The sequence below is a fragment of the Silene latifolia genome, chromosome X, assembly GCF_048544455.1.
Source record: "Silene latifolia isolate original U9 population chromosome X, ASM4854445v1, whole genome shotgun sequence".
NCBI classification, from domain to species: domain Eukaryota; kingdom Viridiplantae; phylum Streptophyta; class Magnoliopsida; order Caryophyllales; family Caryophyllaceae; genus Silene; species Silene latifolia.
Window position 1 is genome coordinate 63,110,051 of NC_133537.1, and position 8,423 is coordinate 63,118,473.

Genomic DNA, 8,423 nt, shown 5'->3' on the forward strand with positions numbered 1-8,423 from the left:
ATTTTCCATAAGAGTTTCATTTGAAGAGCTTTATTACCTGATTCAGAAGATTTTATCAACAGTCCACCAAACGATTTCGGTAAACAAACTTTATGCCAACCAATCAAATTAGGGGAGCACTGAGAAGGATTCATATTCCAGAGAAAATCTCAATTAATTTTATCTAATCTATTATGGATTGATGAAGGAATAAGGAAGCTTTGCATTTGAAAAGTTCCTTTCATGGCTAAATTAGCATTTACCAGAACTAGTCTACATGCTTGCGATAATGAATTCACTTTCCATTTCGATAATTGAGTGCAAAAAGATTGAACAATACTTTCAAAAGTATATTTAGTCACTCTGCTGTCAATTATAGGACATCCTAAATGCTTACCAAAATGAGCTTCTTCGTTCATACGAAAAATACCTCTAAAAGATTCACGAAGAGAGCGATCAATATTTCTAGTTCAATGAAAAGTAGATTTGCCAAAATTAACAAATTGTCCTGATATCGTGCAAAATTTATCTAATATAGACTTAATGGTTTTACAACTCTGATTAGAGGCTTTAGCGAAAATGATAGTGTCATCCGCAAAAGTAAGAAATGGAATTTTCTCCACCCCAGCTCCAATTCTAATACCAATATCACTAGAACTAAGATCACTATTTTTTTTTTTAAAAAAAAAGTGATCTTGCTAAAATTTTGGCGCACATAATAAATATATACGACGAAAGCGGGTCTCCCTATCTGATACCTCGAGTGGGTCTAAAGACATCGCCTGGTGTTCCATTTACTAACACCGAGAAAGAAGCAGTTTTTATGCATTCCATAATCCAAGAAATCCACTTAGCATTAAAAACCCATTTGCTTAAAAGTTTCCTCAATAATGTTCCACTCTAGACGGTCGTATGCTTTTTCCATATCAAGTTTAATCGCAATCCAACCTTCTTTGCCTTTTTTGCGTTTAAACGAGTTGAAAATCTCGTGTGCTAAAAGAATATTATCTTGAATAAAGCGATTAGGTGTAAAAGCACCTTGAAAAGGATGTATAATATTATGCAAGACACTCCGGAGACGATTAGCCAGTATTTTTGCAATAATTTTATAAATTGTTGAACACAAACTAATAGAGCGAAAGTGGTTTGTTGTTTACGGATTATCAACTTTGGTAATCAATGCAATAAAAGTATGATTTATTTCTTTTAGTAATTTATCCGAGTGAAAAAATGTTAAAACTGCTTTAGTAACAGAATTTCCTACGATATCCCAAAATTTTTGAAAGAACTCGGCAGGAAATCCATCAGGACCTGGACATTTATCAGCAGCTAAACTAAACACAGTTTGTTTAACCTCTTCCGTCGTGTGTATTTATAATGAGTCTAGGTCGGTCTTCGTGGGCTTCTATTGCATCATTCATAGATGATTGCAGCGCGGAGGGTGTGGTAGATAATCCCAACGGGAGAAGCGGCGAGGAGCGTCGTGTAAATAGTGGAGGGAAAGCCGGCTATCGCTTTTAGGGGAAAGTTCGATCGCCGGCGACGTAGTAGTCGAAGGCGGTGCCGCGGTTGTTAGCTGGAGGGCGCTGGTCGTATGTGTGATTTCGGCTTGGTGGCACAGTGCCACTGCTATGTCTTCTACTACAAACTTGATTATCATGGCGAGATTCAATTTCCTTTTTTTTCCCCTTATTTATTTTTATAGAACAATAGATTAAGGTTTTAATGATTTTTTCCTACCAATTTTTGGAAATGACTCGATTTTTGTGTTTGATGTTCGTTTTTACGGTTTTACCTCACCTAAAAATTTTCGATGGATACCTTCTTAAAAAAAACACTCTTCTAATAAATCTCCTTCAATCATAAACGAGATTTCGATTGATAATCCGTCGATGTTAAACCTCAAAATTATTTTTATCTTTCAGTCTATTTGTAGCTGAGAGTCGTTTTTCAATCATTTATTTTGGAGATTTTACATTTAAGTCATGTTCTTTTGGACTTAATGAAGCTCATTTCAATTCAGTTTATCAGTTTAGTTCAGCTCTTCACAAAATAAGTCTTACTTTAGCTCAGTTCAGCTCCATTAAGTACAGTTCAACTCCATTATAATTCAATCCAGTTTAGTTCTTTTCAGCCAAAAAGAACGGGAACTTAGTTTCATCGGAATATAGACAAGGGTCATATTCGGGAATTTTCCTTTATAAAAACGTTGACATTAGTCTTAAGTTAAAACGGTAGACTTAATTGAACTTTATTCACACAACCATCATATGTTTACGATGGAGTATTTTCCAACAAATTACAATTTTGTTAATTTATAAAACGACACTAGAATATACAAGTACACATTAAACACTACAGTACCTTATTTGTGAAATTTTATGTTTTAAGATTTTGAACAAACAGCTTGTAAGTAAAAAGAACACGTACCACATCTCTTAGAAATTTTACTAAAGTTTTCGCTACTAAATTCCACTTTTGCATGTCTTAAATACAGTAAAAATTTGTGTAAATGAAAATCATGGAATAATAGAGGCTGAGGTTGAGCAATGAATGATTTAATAGTCTTGGTGCCTATTTCCGAAGATTGAAGATTTGTTCAACCTTTTGAAGAATGCTTCTACTTTCTCGAAGATTCATTTCTCGTTCTTTGTGTATCTTGCTTTATTCTTTACCCATTGATGCTTATCTTTCTTCTAAACTCTCATTTGTTTTACCTTGGAAGCTACCCTTGTACCCTCCCGATTTATCTTTCGTTCTTGCTTATCCTCCCATGACGCCTCGTAGATAGCTCTCCTTCTTTTGTGGGATGTTAACCTTGGTTGGATAATTTGGCTTTGTGGAGTTTGTTTGTGGTTGACTCGTAGCCCTTGTTTTGAGAGGTTGTGTTGTTGGGAAAGCTTTGCTAGTGTGGTAAAACATACCTTGGTGATTCTTATGCCTAGTTGCTTGACATCAAGTGGGTGTGATTGATTGGTGGAATTCTTTGTGTAAAGTGTGAGTTGCATATGTTACTAAGGTTATGGAACTTGACCTTGTTAATCGTATTTGGGATTTGAAAGCTTAGTAGGTTGAGCATTGTTAATTTAGGAGTAAACATGGAGTAGAGTTTATGATGTGAGCTTGGAAGAAAACACCTTTAGGATGTTGATAACCATACATAGATTGGTGTTGTCTTTCCATGTTTGTTAGATATGAGTATAGCTTTGTTAGTAGTTTTGATCATGTTTTTGTGGAAGTCGTTGTGGATGTTTAATGATTGGGAGTTGTTGAATCACAAGTGTGGTGAAGTACTTTTTTTCATGGAGTAGCTTAGATGTAAAGTGGATTAAGTTGTTTTGAGGAAATCCTTGGAGGTAATGTGGTTATGAGATTTATTTTATTAGAAAGTTTTCGGAACCGTTTAGGATGATGTTGTTTTTGTTGTGTGCGTCAATTCCTTGTTTCCTAGTTTCCTATCCTCTTCGACCATAAGCCTTACCGTTCATACCCTTCTTACTCGTTTCGTTGTGCTTCTTCTTTGGGATTGATACTAGTGGCCTATAAAACTCTATGTTCTTTGACCTCCCTGTTATTCTTATCGTGGCTCTTTACCCTTAAAATTTCGATTTAGTCCTCTTTTTGTTTGTTGTGTGTAGATTTCTTTACCGTGATTTATGATTGTGATGCCCGAGTTGCTTTTCATTTTCCTTGATTTCTAACTAATTTTGATTCAATTTTTATTCTTTGTCGAAGTTTGATGTTACATTTTCAAAAAGTTGACCTCTTTTAGAGTTTGAAAATGGATCTTTCACTTTTCACTTGGCTTTCTCGAAAGAAAATTTGAGTGGATTATCATTTCACTTGGTTTTAACGTTGATGGGATGTTAGGACTCGTTATTGGAGACGTTTAATAACTTGTTCTACGCTTATTGGCAAATGATTTTGTATTTGGCCTTGTCTTTGATTTGGAATGTTGATGTTCTTGAATGCGCAATGAGAACATTTCCGTTCCTTTGACGAGAAACTTGTGCGTTTGGAAAATTCTCCTTGAAACTTTTTGAAGGATTCTAAGTTTTATGATATCAAACCTTGTAAATACTTTGGTTGTCGATTTCGAAAAGTCCGACTTTATCCTTATAACTTTTTGTTTCTGCTTTCAAGTTTCGAGGACGAAACTTTTTAAAAGGTGGATGATTGTAACACCTGCGAATTTTCCGTTTTGGCATTTATAATTTAATGAGCCATTTTATTATTTTATTTGTGTTTTAAATCTGTTTTTATAAAAATGTGGCTTTACATGTATAATAATATTAATGTTGATAAAAATATTTGTCTTAAGTTTGTAGTAGGTTTGAAATGTATTTTAATGGAAAATCGACTCAACTTAATTGTTTGGGCCTAAGATGACATATGGGCCTTACTCTTATTCTTTTCCCTCCACCCAAACCCATGTACTAAAACCCTAAAACCCTCTTTCTCCCTCAATTTTTCAGCATTTCTTCAACCGCCAAAACACATCTCAGCCACCATTTTTCATACAATCCATCTCACAAACTTCAAAACTTCATAACTCATTCATTTCTCATTCGAATCAAGTGTTTTTCGCGCCAAAATCTTCCTCTTTTCGTTCTCCATCTTTCTATGTAAGAAATGAACCGCCTTTCCTCCATATGTAGGGCTGCCGACCCGTTTTCTATCCGGTACCCTTTTCTAATTTTGATTCTTAGTCTTAATTTGTGTTTTCTTATGTTTATGAGAAGGATTAGTTGACCCGGAAGTGGATTCTCGTAAGTTAGACGATTCCATTAGAGATTAAGGGCTTAATAAGGTAACGATGATAAGTTATTCGACGTTATGTCAATTTTATATGTTTTTGTGTTGTAGTTTACTCTTGTGTTTGTTAAAGTATGAATCTTTACATGTTTCACATGTTCATTGTTGTATAAATTGGTGTGTGAAACCGTCTTATGGTTGTTTGAGGATTTTCTAGTCTTTTGTCACATGTTTGTTCAATTGGATGAAATGGGTTGTTTACATTGTTAATTAGAGAATAATCCGTCTTAATTATGCTTATTTGACATGTTTAATTATGTCATAAATTGGTTAGTTTGGATTTGTTTGAGTTGGGAACAATCGGGTAAAGATGGTTGCAATTGAAAATGTAAACTATTGATTTTCCGTTTCACATGTATCCTTAATTACTTGCCTTAAGTTGTGTGGTGAGATTCTTGTCAGAGTATTTGAATATTGGAGCGATTTGGGTGACGTTGGATGGGTAAATGGATTGCTTTTTAAATTTCCTCTCAAGTATATGTAATCTCTTGTTAATTACATGTTTATAGTTAATTGGGGAAATTCATTATAGAAATGTTTATATTTTAAAGTAGATGGAAAATATATTAGACCGTCTCACATGTGTTTAAAATGGGTGGAACGAGCTTAGACCGAATTCTGACTCAAATAGACTTGTCCCATGCTTCCCCTCACGCGTGCCTAGCCATCCCACCGGGACGATCCCATCCGGGACGCGCACAGACCACAGACCACAGACCAAGCAACCTTTACTCTTCCACCCTATACCGGCCGGGACACCTCCCATACCAAACCGGAACGACTTCCAGCACCCCTGTAACTATGACAGTTGGATCAGTGTCGAAAAATTAAGTGGCTTAGCCACTTGAATCACTCGATTCGGAGTCCGTATGAGTAAATGACGCCCGTTTTACCGTTTCAAGTTCTATAAATATATATATATATATCCTTTGTGTACGAGGGTTGTTTATGCTTTTTATTCGTATTATGACCCAAGTTTTCCCTTGTTGACTCGTATATGCTTATGGGTGGTTCGGATTTTAGTTTGCTTACATTTTGCCTCGTGTTTCGTATTGGTTAATTCATTTGTTATCGGTTGTTTATACTTTGTTCAAATAACATGTAAATGTGAAATAAAATGTTTATTCGTGATAGGAAACTATGAAATGATGCTATATACTTCATATTTGAGTTCATTTTCATTTGTTTACATTTTGTCATATGTTTCGTATCACTTAAGTCATTTGGTATCACTTGTTCCATTTTAAGCTCAAATGACATATAAATATAAAACATAATGTTTACTCATGCTATAAAAGAATGCAATGGTATAGTATATTTCAATTATGGGTTGTTACTTGCTCCTTTTCATGTTTTCATCATATTTTAAGTATGAGTGATTTATTCTAAGTACTTGTAATGAGTCGTATTCTTGTGAAAATGTCATAATGCTATGCCTTCTTGCTTGACTTATCTTTGCGCCTTACTTGTGCCGTTCTGTCAAGTGTTGGTTAAACCATGCTCTTTCCGCCTCTTTCGTGTGGTACTGCCGAATTCGGGGTACTCGACTTCTACTATGTCGATCGAGTCTTGGATGCGAAACGTGTATCGCTTGTCGAATCGGGCAAAGTACATCCCGAGAGTCTGACCAGGTTTAGACTAGGACCGTATATATTATCGTCATCCTACCAGGAGGAATTGAGTCTTAGAGAAGTAGATGTCTTGCATGGTTATGGTCATTGGCATATGTCTTTCTACACAAGAGTTTACGTCTTATGTGGTTGAATATAAGAGTCATGGTCCTATCGGACACTAGAGGTGAGATGCAAGCCTTCTAGTTGCGATATGATCGCCGGGATTGCTGCTCCCATCCGTTCTCACGGTGAGATGCAATGTAATACTACGAAATTCTGTACTGTTGGTACTCTATCGAACGAGGCTTACTCTGTTGAGTAAGTGGGTTTTGATTACGAAACAGTGGTCTGTGTGATGGGTAATCGATCGAGTAGGGGCCACTCGATCGAGTAGGGGGCACTCGATCGAGTAAGTTGGTTTTTACGGGTTATTTGCCGAGTTTTGATAGCAACGCGAGAAAGATATATAAACACCTTTCGTCAGTTTCTTTTCACTTTTTACCCTATTCTAAACTTCACAAAGATAAAAACAAAGTTACGTTGCTTCTCTCTTTTGCATTGCTATCGAATCCTAAGGCTTGTGACGTCGGTATCCAGAGTTCTATACGCCGTTGAGACCGTCGCGTTGTGGGTAAGATCCAAGTATGGTTTTTATATTGTTTTGTTGACTTTGGTTTAAGCCCTAATTGGGTAGATTGGGGATTTTAGATGTATTGTTGGTTTAGATGATGATTTTATGATTGTATGGTTGGTAGGAGGTGATTTCGTAGAGGAACGTTTCGGATTCGCTGATTGTGACGATATTGGTGATTGCTTTTCCAAGTAGGGTCTCCCCACTAAGTATTGTTTACATGTATATTAGATGATTGGTTGGTTGTTGATTGTCGATTAATAACAATTGATCTATATCGTATTGAATTGGTAATTGTTGATGTTGTAGTTGGTTGTTGTTGTTTGTCTGTGTATGGACAAGGCCGTCGGGAACTGCGTCCGCGGGATCCACACTAGGCATTATCGACTCGAGGTTCTTTCGAATCGAATTAAGACAAATTAGAGTCGCCACCAAGTTTTTTGGGAACTTGGAACCGTTCAAGTCAACTTTACACCTTTCGTCGAAAAGTATAAAGTTAATCGACTACGAGTGATTAAAGATAAAGACTTGTACCCTATATCACTCGATTTGAATGACTCTCGTAATCCAATGGTATTTAGACGGATCCACAAACCATAGATCTTGAGTAAGGGGTGAGGGCACGTGTTAGGAAGCCCATAAGGACACCTAACCCCGCCCGTCGATAACGGCCTCTACTAAGTCAAGTATCGGATTTCAAACAAGGTCATAGCTACTACGATATATGATATGCAAACATCGTTTTTAAAACCCTAACATGTGAAGTTTCTATGTCGATTTAGATGCAACTAAACTAACTTTGTCAAAGTTGTAATTTAGCATGTGGGTTGATTGATCTAACAACAATCAAAGCAAACAAGGCTTAAGGGGAATGGGGGAGCCGTTGGGATCTATCCTATTACAACCCAGGCATTTCATGCCGACACAACGATAAATTAAAGATACAACTCGATCTAAAATACAACGCTATACAAAAAACCGTACACGACACATTACACGGCCAATTCGGCCTAGGGAAACGTGCACAAGGGGGGGTGGCCCATGGCTTACATGACTCACGGCCTTGGGTCACTCCTCGTGATGCGTGCTTTCACTTAATCTTATCGAATTAGACACAGGGCCACACACCAAAGCATGCATTAGCATAAATCGGGCCATGTCGCTTTAAACAACATGCGATTTACTACGCTCTTACACGAATTGGAGCACAACCATCTAACCAAATAAGACTAAGGTTTTTGAAGAAGCTTTTGACTCGATAAAAGTAAAACAAACTTTAAAGTTACAACTCGATGAACAAATTATAAATTACAAGCAATGAAACAACAAAGAACAATTGGTACAAAAAAAACGAAGCAAGAAGGACAAAGAAATCGGCCAACCTC